At 37.7% G+C, this 15,683-nt stretch overlaps 1 pseudogene; it reads right to left on the bottom strand.

The window, feature by feature from the left end:
- Positions 1-15,326, bottom strand: part of LOC123240731 — a 139,440-nt pseudogene extending 124,114 nt beyond the window's left edge.
- Between the last annotated feature and the right edge of the window lie 357 nt (positions 15,327-15,683).

The raw sequence follows: 15,683 nt of genomic DNA, 5'->3' as shown, positions 1-15,683 counted from the left end.
TGGTCCACACTACCAGAGACTAAATGGTCTTAGAGACCTCAAATCCTCTCCCATTACTTCATCACAGAAGGGCTGGACCTCAGCTCAGACCCAGAAATCAATCAGCTGCATCGTGAGACTCAGTCCTTGGATATAATGGACTGAACAGTAGGGATCGGGGCCTCTACCCATTCCATATCTTCCCCATATATTGTTATTTTGTTTCTTTGTAAGATCCTCTGTGCCAGCAAACCACAGAAAAACAAAAAAAAGTATCAATTCACTAGAGAACTGCTGAAGAATGCCATGAAATAGTGAGAAGGAATGACAAACACCAGGATTCCAGAGAAAAAGTCCTTATCCTTGTAGTACTTGATGTACAACATGAACTTTGGGCTGTTGGATGAGAACTCCTCTGTGGAGAAGTTGAGGGAAGTCTGTACTATAGTAAGAGTCCTTTATGGGGAATTAGATTTATTGAGTTTTCTCTCCAGAATGATGTGTCCAGTGTAGAGTCAAGGATGAGCTTGAAGTGAAGCCTTTCTGGCAACTACTGCTTAAACTTCCCTTTATTCTGGGAAGAATATTTTTCTCTACTGATCATACCTCTGTTCTCCCCCAACATGGATGTTTTATTTTTTACCACAATTACATGTAACAACAATATCCAACATTTGAAAAATATTTGGTTTTAGATTTTCTTCTCCCAGCCTAAGGGATGGTAAGCAATCTGATATAAAACCTTTCCTCATATTGATCTTTTTGTGGAAGGAAACAAAAAAAACCCCAAAATTAAGAAAATAAGATATTTTTCTTTGATCTACATTCAGAATATTGCAGTTCTTTCTCAGGAGGCAGATGAAATTTTATTTTATCATGAGTTTTGAGGAATGTTTTGGATCGTTGTATTGTTGAGAAAGGCTAAATATGTAGTTGTTCTTCATACAATATTGCTCTCTCTTTGTACAATGTTCTGTTTCTGTTTACTTCAGCTTGCATTAGTTCATGTAAGTGTTTCTAAGCTCTTCCTGCTTGAAATTAATTGTAGCAGAATAATATCCTATTACAGTCATATGCTACAATTTACTCAGCCATTTCCCAATTGATACATTTCTCCTTACTTCCCAATTCTTTGCAATACAAAACAAGAGCTGCTTTAAGTGTTTTTGTTTTTTTTTTAGCCATATAGGCCCTTTTGCTTTTTCTTTTGTGATGCTCTTTGGACATATTTCCAAATTGCTCTCTCCAGAATGGTTGAATCAGTTCACAGCTCCCCAAGTAGTTCAAGAGTATCTCAATTTTCCCACATCTCCTCCAACTTTTCTCACGTTCATTTTCTGTCATAATAGCTAATCTTCTAGATGTGGGCTGATCATTCAGATTTGTTTTAATTTGCATTTCTCTAATTAAGAGTGATCACACTCCACTTAAAGAAAGCATATCCACCAAGAGCCCATTCATAAGCCTTCTCTGTACTATGAATCCTGTGATATAAAGTGATTATCTCTAGCTGAAAGTCTTCCCACTGGGAATCCATTTAGAATTGGTTTCCTCAGAAGGCATTTTCTCCTACTGGATAAGCTCTAAAGTCTCCATTTGAATATCTTCCCTCATTCATGATAGTGAAAAGATGTCTATCCAAAACAAATTCTCAGGCTGGCAATAAGAGATGATTACTGCCTTGAAGGCCTTACCACATTGATCATATTTATAAAGTTTCCCTCCAGTGTGGATCCTCTTCTGTTAAATAAACTAAGAGTGACAACTGTAAGCTCAGGCTCACTCATAAGGTTTTTCTCCAGTGGGAATTTGGTAATGTGCAACAAGATGGCCCCTCTGTGTGAAAGCCTTTGCTTGCTGTTTACATTCATTGGGTTTCTCTCCATCATGGTAATCTGATGTGCAGCAAGCTCAGAGTTCTGACTGAAGGTCACTCCATTCTTATCACTCCCAGAAACCATTTCTGCAGGATTACTATTTGGATGTCTAATGAGGTTTGAAGGCCACTGTGCTTGAAAAATGAGCATTTTAGGAGATGTCCATGGGACTGAATAAGTTTTTCGTCTTTAAGAAAGTATTTGCTATATTCACTATGCTAATGATAGCCATTTCCTGAGGTTATTTTCTTGTACTCAATAAGGATTGAATATTGTCTAAATTTCTCTATAGTTTCATCAAATACACAGTCACATTTTGGATTTTTATTTACCTTGATATTAGTCACATATTTCTCTCCAAATGAAGTCACAGGGAGCCTCATTCATGTATCTTTAGGGACCACATCCTTCCACAAAAAGGCTCAGCTTTGTAGACATCTCCTTCACTTCAAACCTGGCTTCAGCCTCTGAAGTAAACAAATAATGTTATTGACACAGAAATATAAGCTCTTTCCTTTTATGGCAGAAAGAAAATTTACTTTTATTCTATTTTCCCAAAGAAGACTTTTAAAATCTGAAACAAGCAGAATCAGTCTTTGGATACACCACTTTGTTATATCTGCAAGATGGTTTATTTTAGAACTAGCTTCACGAACAATAACACTGAAAGCTCACAATGGAGCTGTGATACAGGCAGGTCCGAGATTCTTATAACCCTTCACAATTCAGGCCAAGAGCTCAGAATGGAGGAGGGTCGTGACCAGTCTCCCTGTAGCTAGACTACAACTCAATCCCTGTGCCTGGGTATGCTCTGTCCTTGGGAGAAGACAGCCTTTCTTCACTGCTGTTACTAGCTATCCTTTAAATGTCACTTGTCAATTATACTTAAATTTTGTTAGTCTCAGGTAACCTTTCAGATATTCTGTTCTCATAATTTTGTAGGTAGTACCACATGGTCATTCTTGGTAAAATTTATATGCTTAGCTGAGAAACAAGATACTCTTGATAAGGGCCAAAAATGGGTTGTTTGATTTAGTAATAAAAGGGGAGGGATATATAAAATATCATTGCATTGGAAGAATCAATAAAACGTAATGACTCATTAAAAAAAGAAAGAAAGAAAGGATGAAAGAAAGAAGGAAAGAAAGAAAGAAAGAATGAATGAATGAAGATACTCTTTTTACCTCTCAACCTTAGAAAATTTCTATGGAGACAAAGAGAAAAGCACAGAATCAACAGGGTAATGATCCAAGCAATCAAAAGCAAAACGTGACAGTCAGGTTCTGGAAGAACTCAAAAAATAACATATGACAGGCTGAAAAAAAATGGGAGAAAAGAAAGGAAAGCAATGCAAAAAGAAAATAACAGCTTAAAAAGAAAAACTAGTTAACTGGAAGAAAAGGCACAAAAATCCAGTGAAGAAAAAATTTCCATGAAAAATAGAATGGAACAAATGGAAAAGGTGGATGGTCATGGAAGGTCAAAAAGTCATGGAAGAAATATATTATTTAAAAATAAAATTGGCAAAATAGAAACTAATGATTTCACAAGATATCAAAAATAATAAAACATAATCAAAAGAATGAAAAAATAGAAGAAAATATGAAACATCCTTTTGAAAAAATGACTGACCTGGAAACAGATCTAAGAGAAACAATTTTAAGAATTTTTAGGCTACCAGAAGTTATGGTTTAAAAAAAACCCTAGACATAATAAATACTAAAAGAAATTATCAGAGAAAACTGCCCAGATATTCTTGAAGAGTGTAAAATAGAAATCGAAGGAATCCAGATCACCTCCTACAATAAATCCCCAAATGACAACTGCCAGGAATGTTATAGCCAAGTTGAAGAGCTCCCAGGGCAAGGAGAAAATACTATAAGCAGCCAGAAATAAAAATTCAAATATCATAGCACCCCATTAAGGATTTCACAGGATCTGGCAGCTCCTACATTGAAGAACTGGAAAACTATGATAATCCAGAAGGCAAGGGAACTGGGTTTATAACCACAAATCACCTACCCATCAAAACTGACTATATTCTTTCAGGGGAAAGTATAGTCATTTCATAAAATAGAAGATTTCCAAGTATTCCTGAAGAAAAGACTAGACTTAAACAGAAAATTTGATGTCCAAATAAAAATTCAAGGCAAGCATAAAAAGGTAAATAAGAAAGACAAAAAGTTAAGTGCTTCAATAAAGTCAAATTGTTTACATTCTTATATAGAAAGATGGTATCTGTAACTCTTAAAAACTGTTACCATTACCATAGTAGTTAGAAGTATACATAGAGGGTTTGGTAGTAGGTTATTTAGGATGATATGTAAAAAAATATAGGGGTGAAAAAGAATTGCACTAAGAGAAATGGAAAAAGAGAAGTAAAATGGGGGTAAATTATATCACATACAGAGCCATGGAGGGGAAAAAGCTATTACAGTAGAGGGAAGGGTGAGGGTAGTGACAGGTACTACTTACACTGTACCCTCACTGGAACTAGCTCAGAGAGGGAAAAACAGCCAGAATCATTGGTGTACAGAATCCTATCTTACACTATAGAGAAGTACAAGGTGAATAAGAAAGGGGATGGTGGGGAGATGAGTAATATAATGGAGGGAGAAGTTGGGGGGGGTGATTAAAAGACCCTATAGGGAAGTAGAAGGGGAATAAGAAAGGTGGTGGTGGGAAGGGGAGGAGTGATTAAAAGGGAAACACTAGTGTGGAAGGAAAGAGAGAAAGGAGAAAGGGCAGGATTAAAAAAAGAAATCTTGATGGGAGGGAATACACAGATGATAATCATAATTGTGAATGTAAATGGGATGAATGCCCACATGGAGTGGTCCCCTTCAGCCCAGATTGCCCTGGGCTGGGACTCCAGACTTCTCCACAGGTTTGCAATTTTAAGGGGTGTTAGTAGGCTTGGACCACTGTTTGTCCTGCAGGATTTCAGGGTCTGACAGGTTGGGCTTAATTTCAGAACCTGTGAGAGCAGATGTCTGTGGGTGGGGGGTGGGGTATGCTCTTCACTTGTTGCTATGCCTCCTGCTAGCTCTGCTTCCCTCTCACCTCAATTCCCCAGATGATCTCTGCCTACATTTTGGGTTTTTCTTTCTTTTTTTTTTTTTAAACCCTTGTACTTCGGTGTATTGTCTCATAGGTGGAAGATTGGTAAGGGTGGGCAATGGGGGTCAAGTGACTTGCCCAGGGTCACACAGCTGGGAAGTGGCTGAGGCTGGGTTTGAACCTAGGACCTCCTGTCTCTAGGCCTGACTCTCACTCCACTGAGCTACCCAGCTGCCCCCTGTGGCGATATTTTTCTCTTGGTCAGAGATGATATTCCTGGTGTAATGGCACTGCTGCTCTAGTTACTCCTCCATCTTGGCTCCACCTCCAGAAGTCCTAAAAGAATTATTGAATTAAGAAATAAGAGCAGAACCTGGTTTTATGGGGGAAAAAACCACAAATGAAATAGAGTATTGATCAATTTGATTTTAAAAATAAGAAAGAAGAGTGTCAAATTAACAGTATCAAAAATGAAAAGGATTTCACCTCTAATGAAGAGGAAATTAAAGCTATCACTAGGAGCTATTTTGCCCAATTATATAACAATAAATCTGATGTTCTAGGTGAAATGGGATGAATATTTACAAAAATATAAATTCTCTAGATTAACAAAAGAGGAAATAGAATACTTAAATAATCTCAACTCAGAAAAAGAAATTGAATAAGCCATTAACAAGAATATCACCAGAATTCACCCTGAAGGGAGTGTCCCACCGAAACCCCAACAAGCAGAGAGGGTCTCCTTACCAAAGAACCAAGGAAAGAATTACTCCACTCACCACTGCAAGCCAACACAGGATCCAGAGAAAGAGTCTTCCTCCAATGTGGCTCACCAATGCAGAGAGAATGACTGAATCCTCGAGCTGACCTTTTTAAAGCAGTTTTCTCCTCACTTTCTGTCAATCCCCCACTTTATGGGAACCAATCACAGTCTTTCAATTTGCCTAGCACTGCCTAAGGGGGAGCAATGACCTTTGGAGGTATGAGCTTACTCTAGTAAGTGACTTAAAACTATCTTACTTAGTGTCTGTTAAGGTACTAAGAAGAGGTACTTAAGTTTTTGCTTGATTAATTAAAAATCCCTGATTGATAGACAATGAGAGTTTGATTCACTCTTCACACAGAATATAGTCAAATATGAGTTCAAGATGAAGCCCTTCCTGTAATCATTTCCTGTATACCCCTTCATTCCAGAATGAATATTGTTCACTACTGATCATACAACTCTTAAATACTTTATAGAGTCTAAAGGGATTTGAATGAACACAAAAGATATGATCAGGCCTTTGGATTGGGACAAAAATTGATTCAGAACTAAACTATCACTACTTTGAGAATCCTAGAAAATTAACTAAAAAGCTACTAGAAATAATTAATAATCTTAGCAAAATTATAGGATACTGTAAAATTTAAATTAATATCCAATAAGTGCAAGTATTATATTTTATAAAATTTATTAATAATCACCTGAAGTAGAGAGAAAATAAACTAAAAGAAATAGAAGTTCAAACCTAATTATAGAACAAAATGTACATGCACATGTGTAGATTCTCCTGGCTGGCATAAAGTCTGCATCCTCAACTCTGATCACGTGGAAAAGAGCTAGAGGTGGGGTCACACACAAACTTTATCTCTAAAATGTAAGGACTTAACTTTAGAAAGAAAGTGTAAAGCTGGGATTTAGAGTTCTGGGGAGCAAATCCTAATTATACAATCCCCCCTGTGATTCCACTGGAAAATGAGCATGTAGAAATCTCCCAGATTTACATGCCTCATTTCCCCATGGAATCAGTACACATAACCAACTTATATCTCTAAAGATCTTAAACTAGAGGTGCATACAATATTGCACTTTCTAAGGGGAACTTAAAATAATTTTGGAATAAGAGGGAAAATGTAAGGGGTAAAAGGGGTTTTGGTTGGATAAATATTAAAAGGTTGGTCACCAGAGGATTGAACAATTATCAGTCCCCAATTAAAGATTAACTTCAAGTAAAAAGGACTTTTAGGGAAATTTATTTACAAATGAGAAGAGGAAGTAGAAATAAGGAAATAAGAGAGAGGATAAGATAGGATAAGTAATCTAACACAGTAGGTAATTTACTCTAATCCCCTAGTTCAATCCAGGTGGATCTAATTAACCCTCAGTCATGGGAAATTCAGCCTTTATCCCAAGTCCGGAAAGCCAGAGGCTTAACACTCACCACGTGGAACAGTCTCACCAGCTCCTCCTCCAAGTCTGGTCACGAACCAGAAAAGCTCCTTCAGGTCCAGTTCATGAACCAGAAGAGAGAGCCCAGCCCACTGAGGTCTCTTTTTAAAGGGGCTTCTTTTGCATCACTTCCTGTGGCCTCCTCTTAGTTTACGTGTCCAATCACAACAGACACTTTTCTTAGGACTGCCCATGAGGCAGTCAGTAAATTCTGATTTGTAACTCATTCTAACACACGTAGGTTACTGACCACCCAAGTTGTGGGTTAAATGGAGATGTTTTCACCTTTGGTGATTAAATCTAAAGATGGGCAAGGTAGATTTAATTTCATCACAAAATAAAAGAGAAAGAGAACAAAACCAATGATTGCTAGACACACTGGCAAAAAGTCAATTGGGGGCAGTCCCCTTTGGCATAAGAGTTTACATTCAAAATGAATGCATTCAACACCCTACTATTCAATTGCACTACATCCCAAAGTTCACTCTGGATCTTTTGTGCAGTGTATGATTTCTGCAGACTTCTTTATAGCCCTCTCCAACCAGTTCACTTTCTTGATTTCAGCAAGGTAGCAAGTTTCTTATCCTAAAATTACTCTCAAACGAAAAAAATTCATAAATCTAGAATTTTATGACAATTATACAACCTCCCCCAAGGAGGATGTTGACCAATACATGGATTACCCTGGGATATCTGGCTGAGTTATGAGGTACATGAATCGTTTGCAAAAAGAAAATAAAAAACAAAACAAAACAAATGAAAAAGTAACTTCTGGGTGAAACATAAAATATCAAAGTCTCGTGTAAAAATTCTAAAGTAAGGAAAAATGGGCCTATAACAGGTCCTTGAATCAGGGCCCAATTAAAGTGATTTATGTCCCAGAAGCCTCTAGTAAGAATTATAACAATGTAGCACTTACCCAATCAGCAGCCAGGACTACAGAAATTTGCCACACCAGAAAAGAAAGAAAAGGGATTAGATTTTGAAGCAGATGAGAAATAGCATCCCCTGGTCTGATTTTACCTTTGCTCTCAGGGACAGGGGAGCCAAAATGGCAGCCAAATTTTGGCACTTTTCAGAAGTCTGGATATGGCTCAAGGGAATCCTGCATCTGAGGGTGTCAAACAGCCGCCTCCTCAAACCCCAAGATAAGTTTGAATCCCCTGTCTTGGCACAGAATCTCATCCATCCCACTGGGATTGGTTGGTGTCCTTGATCTTGTGCTTCTTGGCACTGTATAATGGCTCTTTTGTGATCTCTTCTTCTGAAATCAGACACAATTATTAGTCAAAGTCCCATAATATTAAACAATCAATGGCAGGTTTTCACAGTCTAAAGCTTTTGGGTATGCATGATATTAGGGCTAATGGATATTGTAAACTTATATTAATGCAAAATAAAAAAATATTAATTCTGGTAACATGTGCTTCAAGTACAAAAAAAAGAAAATTCAAGTACTCTATTGCATATGCAAGGAAAAACAATTATAAAATTTAAAAAAATTCAAAAATATATAGTTCACATTCAGTGACACACTGTGTTAGTGAAGGAGAGGCATAATACAAAGGTTTCTCACCCCAAAATGAGATCCATTTCCTTTTTTACCGGGCCTTGATCCACAGTGTGAGTGCACATAATTTTCATGAACAGATTTTCAAAAACAGTAGTACAGCAGCTAATGCATATTCAAAGAAGTACCAAAAAACCCCCAAATCATAAGAGCTCATTTAATGACAATAGCAAAGAAACCCACTATCATTAGGATTCACATGAGTTGCTGTGAGACTTTAAAAAATCTTTGAAGCTCTTTGAAGCTTGTCACAAGTTCTCCAGATCTAGCCAATCATTCAACCTTGGCTGAGATCATTTTAACAAAGTCTATTATTGCCATCATTCCAAAATTTGGCAAGAGCCCATAAAACAAAAAACAAATAAACAAAAAAACCTCTGTACTCCTGATGAAAACATTTTGGGTCTAAAATGTCAACAAGGATCTAGATCATTCTGGTGGAAGGGTAGAGTAAGCTAAAAAGTTACAAATATAAAAACCATCCAGGAGCCACTAGGCTCCATGGGAAAATCCTTCCCACCTCTCAGATGAGATTATAAACCATTATGGGGTAACCAAATGCCTTGGGAAACTGCCCTCCTCTGGTATGAGACTGTAACAGTGTAAAAGGCATGTCTTTATATGTACCATCCATTGCAATGTGGAGTCGAGGACTACAATATTGAAAATCACTTCAGATGTTTCATCCATTATATTTTTAATAAATGCAGACGTGGGGAATACAATAGTGCTATTGCACTTCACTTCAGCTACTAAATGGACCCTTACCTCTTGGTCCAAACAACTCAAAGGTAGGCAAATGATCAGTCAGAGGTAGTGGTGCTACTAGATATCTGAAAATCACTTCTGAATACCCCTTAAAATCAATTGAAATTTTTAGCTCATTAACTTCTCCAAAAGTTGTATACAGATTGTAACCAGTTTGATGGAATCCATTCATCATCATCTATGTGACAATTAACAAAGGCAAAAAAGTAACAAAAGGCCATTAAGGCAACATGTGACCTTGATGGATCTGGTGACAAACCCAGTATCCATAAGGACCTATGGTTTTGCCATGAAAAAAGGTTTTTCCAAATTTACTATGGGCTTTTATTATGGTATTTTCTCTAGTCTAATCATATGGAGAGATACAAATAAAGACAATGTAACAGCACATATAACAAATGGCCAAAATATAGTAGCTGAAAATGACAGTGAAATGGAACATTATAGATTAGATCAATATGATCAAAATTAAATTTTAAAGCACACAATCAGCAAATACAATATATGTGACAGGATACAGGCACTAACTTCAAGAGTCTTTTTCTCCAATTCTGATAGCTGTGTTATAGACTATTTGGAGGGGAATAAACTGAAACAGTTAATATCAATAAAGCAATGGAGTCTGAAAATTCACTTCCAGACTTTAAGGTTCCTTTGCCTCCCCAGTATCATCATACATTCAAATTCCTTTGGTCACACCTCTGGGGTTTCCCATACCCATACCCGCACTAGGCATAGTGTGGACAAACCCCATAATGGATGCGTTGCAGAGACTTGGCAGGCCACAATGGCAAGGGGGTGCAGGGAGATGAACCTTCCCTCTGAATCTCAAGATTATACAAACTAACAACAAGGTATGTAGTCAGTACACCCACGAACAGCAGTAAGAAAATACATCCTAAAATTCTGGTAAGGTTCTGGTCTTTCATAGAGTAGGCAATGCTTGCAATTCTACTTCCTGTCCACAGGTGGCGCTACCCTAGTATGCACTGCTGAAAGTTAAGATTTTTGGAAGAGTAACCTTCCTTCCCCTCCCCTCTATGGCTAAAAATGCCAGATAGCCACTTGCTTCCACTGTCACATGGGCAGGGACTACTGCTCCTCTTAATTGCTCTCCCCAGCTAGGTGGGGAGGAAGTTAAGAGGGTGGAAGCATCTCCTCAGGTAAAAGCCTTTAGGAGGCAAATTGTTGAGTAAAAGAAACACTCAGGCTTCCAAGGCAGCAGCAAGCACTCAGGTTTTAGCAATGCAATGAAAAGGGGGATTTAAAAACTCAGACTCTGCTCAGAAAATGGTTCACAAGGACCCCCAGGCAAAGTGCTCAAGAGAAGCAGACCTAGACTGGAAGCATCAGCAACAGCAATAACAATTGCAGTGAGGGGCACAGGAGCAGCAGGAGTGGGAGGAAAAGCAGCAAGGGCAGAAGAGGCTTTTAAAACTAAACTTTTTTTTGCCTATTAAAAAAATTACTCTACCAACTTAGAGAAGGGCTAGGATTCTAAATTCCCGACTTCTGGTCTCCACAACGTAAGATTTAAATTAATATCCAATAACTCCAAGAATTATATTTTATAAAGTTTATTAATAATCACTTGAAGTAGAAAGAAAATAAACTAAAAGAAGCAGAAGTTCAAACCTAATTATCTAACAAAAAGTACACACACGTGTGTAGATTCTCCTGGCTGACATAAAGCCCACTTCCACAGCCTTGATCCTAGGGAGAGGAGCAAGAGGCGGGGTCACACAAAAACTTTATCTACAAAACGTAAGGGTATAATGTGAGAAGGAAAATGGAAAGCTGAGATTTAGAGTTCTGGGGAGCAAGCACTAATTATATAATACAAAATGACCCCACATAAATTATCAGCATTTTTATATATTTCCAACAAAAAGCAGCAAGATTTAGAAAGAGAAACTCCATTTACAATCACTCTAGACAATATAAATTGTTGAGAATGTTTTTGCTCAGGAATTACATAAACACAACTACAAAACACTTTTCACACAAATAAAACTAGGTCTAAATAACTGGAAAACCATTAATTGTTCATGGGTAGGATGAGCTAATATAATAAAATTGAAAATCCTACCAAAATTAATTTGCTTATTCAGTACTATAGCTATCAAACCACCTAAAACCTTTTTCAAAGAATTAGAAAAAATTATAACAAAGTTCATCTGGAAGAACAAAAGATCAAGAATATCAAGGGAACTAATGAAAAAATGTGCAGGATAGGGACCTAGTAGTATCAGATTTTAAACTGCCTAAGAGAGAGAAGGGTGGATCAATGGAACAGACTAGGGTTAAATGACCTCAGCAAGTTAGTGCTCAATAAACCCAAAGATCCCAGCTTTTTGGACAAGAACTCAGTATTTGACAAAAACTACTGGGAATATTGGAAAACAGTTTGGGGAAGATTAGGTTTAGATTAATTTCTCACACCTTATACCAACATAAATTCACAATGGGTTTATGACTTAAACATCAAGAGTGTTTTAAGTTAATTAAGTTAAGTTAATTAAGTAAATTAGAGGAACATACAATAGTATACCTGTCAGATCTATGAATGGGAAAGAAAGGAATTTAAGACCAAATAAGAAACAGGGAACATTACAAAATGTAAAATGAATAATTGTGATTATGTTAAATTAAAAAGGCTGCATCAGTTCTCAAGTCTTTTCAGGTTTTTCTAAGCTCCTCCTTCTCATTAATGATAAAATAATAGGATTCCATTATTATCATATGCCACCATTTGCTAAGCCATTTTCCAATGGATGAGTTTCCTCTTAATTTCCTTTTTTAAAAAAACCATTCAGAGATGAATTTTATTGTATTATTTATACTTTTATCCCTAGCATCCAGCACAGTGCCTGACACATAGAAGATGATTAATAAGTTTTTTGATTGATTGACTTCACACTGTAGTCATTTCCTCATATTATACTCTTTACCCATCACTGATTTTTAATTTTTAAAATTTTATTTAAACCATTACCTTCCATCTTGGAGTCAGTACTGTGTATTGGTTTCAAGGCAGAAGAGTGGTAAGGACTAGGCAATGGGGGTTAAGTTACTTGCCCAGGGTCACACAGCTAGGAAGTGTCTGAGGCGAGATTTGAACCTAACACCTCCCGTTTCTAGGCCTGGCTCTCCATCCACTGAGCCACCCAGCTGCCCCCTTCTCTTAATTTCCAATAATTCTGTCCCCAAAAAGAGCACTTTAAGTGTTTTGTATTTTTATTATATTCAGGTCTTTTTCATTTTTGGTTTTTAATGCCTTTTAGACATAGTGCCAAATTGCCTTCTCCAGAATTGTTGAATTAGTTCACAACCCCAAAAGTTCATTTCTTTTCCAATTTTCTTACATCTTCTCCACGTTTTGTCACTTTCCTTTTCTGTCATAATGACCAATCGAATAGATGTGGACTGGTCCCTCAGACTTGTTATCATTTATACTTCTCCAAAAGATAGTGATCACCGTCCTCCTGAGAAAAACACATCAACTTGAGCACAGCCATTAGGTTTTGTTGCACTATAAATCCTTCGACATGAAATAAGAGATGATCTACAGCTGAAAGCCTTCCTACAGGGAATCCATCTGGAACTGATCTGTTAAGAAGACATTTTCTCCTACTGAACAAGCTCTGAACTCTCCATTTTAATGCCTTTCTTTCTTCATTCATGATAGGAATAAGATTTCTATCCAAAAGGAATTCTCACTTGGGAATAAGAGTTGATTTTTGCCTGAAAAGCTTACCACATTGATCATATTCCTAAAGTTTCTCTCTAGTGTGGATCCTCTTATATTAAAAAGGCTAAGAGTGGCAACAAAAGCTCAGTCTCACTTATAAGGGTTCTCTCCAGTGGGGATTTTCTGACATGAACCAACTGTGGAGCATTAAGAGAAAGGTTATCTGAAGTCATTACATTCATATGGTTTCTCTCCAGTGTGGATTCTCTGATGTGCAGCAAGATCACCCCTCATGTGAAAGCCTTTCCACACTGAACATTCATAAGGTTTCTCTCCAGAGTGGATTCTATGATGCCTAGTAAGAGAGCTACTCTCTGTGAAAGCCTTTCCACACTGTGCACATTCATAAGGTTTCTCTCCAGAGTGGATTCTATGATGCCTAGCAAGAGAGCTACTCTCTGTGAAAGCCTTTCCACACTGTGTACATTCATAAGGTTTCTCTCCAGAGTGGATTCTCTGATGTGCAGCAAGATTGTCCCTCCGTGTGAAAGCCTTTCCACACTGTGTACACTCATAAGGTTTCTCTCCAGTGTGAATCCTTTGATGTGCAGCAAGACTCACTCTGTGTATGAAAGCCTTTCCACACTGTGTACATTCATAAGGTTTCTCTCCAGTATGAATTCTCTGATGTATAACAAGATGACTCTTCCGTGTGAAAGCCTTTCCACATTGTGTACATTCATAAGGTTTCTCTCCAGAGTGGATTCTATGATGTACGGCAAGATCTGCCCTCTGTGTAAAAGCATTTCCACACTGTGTACATTCATAAGGTTTCTCTCCAGTGTGGATTCTCTGATGTCTAACAAGATGACCCCTCACTGTGAAAATCTTTCCACATTGTGTACATTCATAAGGTTTCTCTCCAGTGTGGATGCTCTGATGTGCAGCAAGACTCACTCTGTGTATGAAAGCCTTTCCACACTGTGTACATTCATAAGGTTTCTCTCCAGTGTGGATTCTCTGATGCCTAGCAAGAGAGCTACTCTCTATGAAAGCCTTTCCACATTGTGTACATTCATAAGGTTTCTCTCCAGTGTGGATTCTCTGATGTGCAGCAAGATTACTCCTCCCTGTGAAAGCCATTCCACACTGTGTACATTCATAAGGTTTCTCTCCAGTGTGGATCCTCTGATGCTTAGCAAGAGAGCTACTCTCTATGAAAGCCTTTCCACACTGTGTACATTCATAAGGTTTCTCTCCAGTGTGGATTCTCTGATGTCTAGCAAGAGAGCTACTTTCTATGAAAGCCTTTCCACACTGTGTACATTCATAAGGTTTCTCCCCAGTGTGGATCCTCTGATGTTTAGCAAGATTACCTCTCACTGTGAAAGCCTTTCCACACTGTGTACATTCATAAGGTTTCTCTCCAGAGTGGATTCTCTGATGTGCAGCAAGATCGCCCTTCCTTGTGAAAGGCTTTCCACATTGTGTACATTCGTAACGTTTCTCTCCAGTGTGGATTCTCTGATGCCTAGCAAGAGAGCTACTCTCTGTGAAAGCCTTTCCACATTGTTTACATTCATAAGGTTTCTCTCCAGTGTGGATTCTCTGATGTGCAGCAAGAGAGCTACTCTCTGTGAAAGCCTTTCCACATTGTGTACATTCATAAGGTTTCTCTCCAGTGTGGATTCTCTGATGTCTAACAAGATTACCCCTCTGTGTGAAAGCCTTTCCACATTCTTTACATTGATAAGGTCTCTCTCCAGAATGGATTATTTGATATGAACCAAACTCAGAGTTCTGATTGAAAGGTCTCCTGCCTTTATTACTCACAGAAGGCATCTCTACATGTTTACCTTTTGGATGTCTTGTGAGATCTAAACTCAAGCCATAGGTGATTCTCCCTAGGTTATCTCGATACGTAGGCATTTCAGGAGGCTTCTCATGTGACTGATTAAGTTCTACTTTTTCAGGAAAGCATTTGGTGTATTCACTATCCAGACAACAGACATTTCCTGAGGTCGATTTCATATACTGATTTAGGCCTGAATGCTGGCTGAATTTCTCTGCAACTTCATCAAGTTCACAGTCACTCTTGGGATTTTTATTTACCTTGATATTAGAATCAGAGCTTTCTTTCAAAATGAAGTCACAGTGACCCTTATTCATGCCTCTTGGAGGGCCAGATCCCTCCATAAAAAGGCTCAGCTTTGTAGACATCTCCTTAATTTCAAAAGTAGTCTCTGCCTCTGAAGAAAAAAAGAATGATATAAATACAAAATAAAAGGGAACATATACACAAATGGAATATAAGTTCTTTCCTCCGATGGCAGTAATTAAACTGATTCTTACTCTATTTCCAAAGGCCAAAATGAGTTTTCAAACTTAAAGGAGCAGAACCAGATTTTGAATACATCATTTGGTCATTAACTGCAAACTGGAAGATTTTAGAAATACTTTCACATACAATAACAATGAAACCTCAGAAGATATCCATGAAACAGTCAAGACCAAGAATTTCATCAT

The sequence above is a fragment of the Gracilinanus agilis genome, chromosome 3, assembly GCF_016433145.1.
Source record: "Gracilinanus agilis isolate LMUSP501 chromosome 3, AgileGrace, whole genome shotgun sequence".
NCBI classification, from domain to species: Eukaryota; Metazoa; Chordata; class Mammalia; order Didelphimorphia; family Didelphidae; genus Gracilinanus; species Gracilinanus agilis.
The sequence above is the reverse complement of the archived record's forward strand: the minus strand, read 5'-3'. Positions and strand labels throughout refer to the sequence as shown.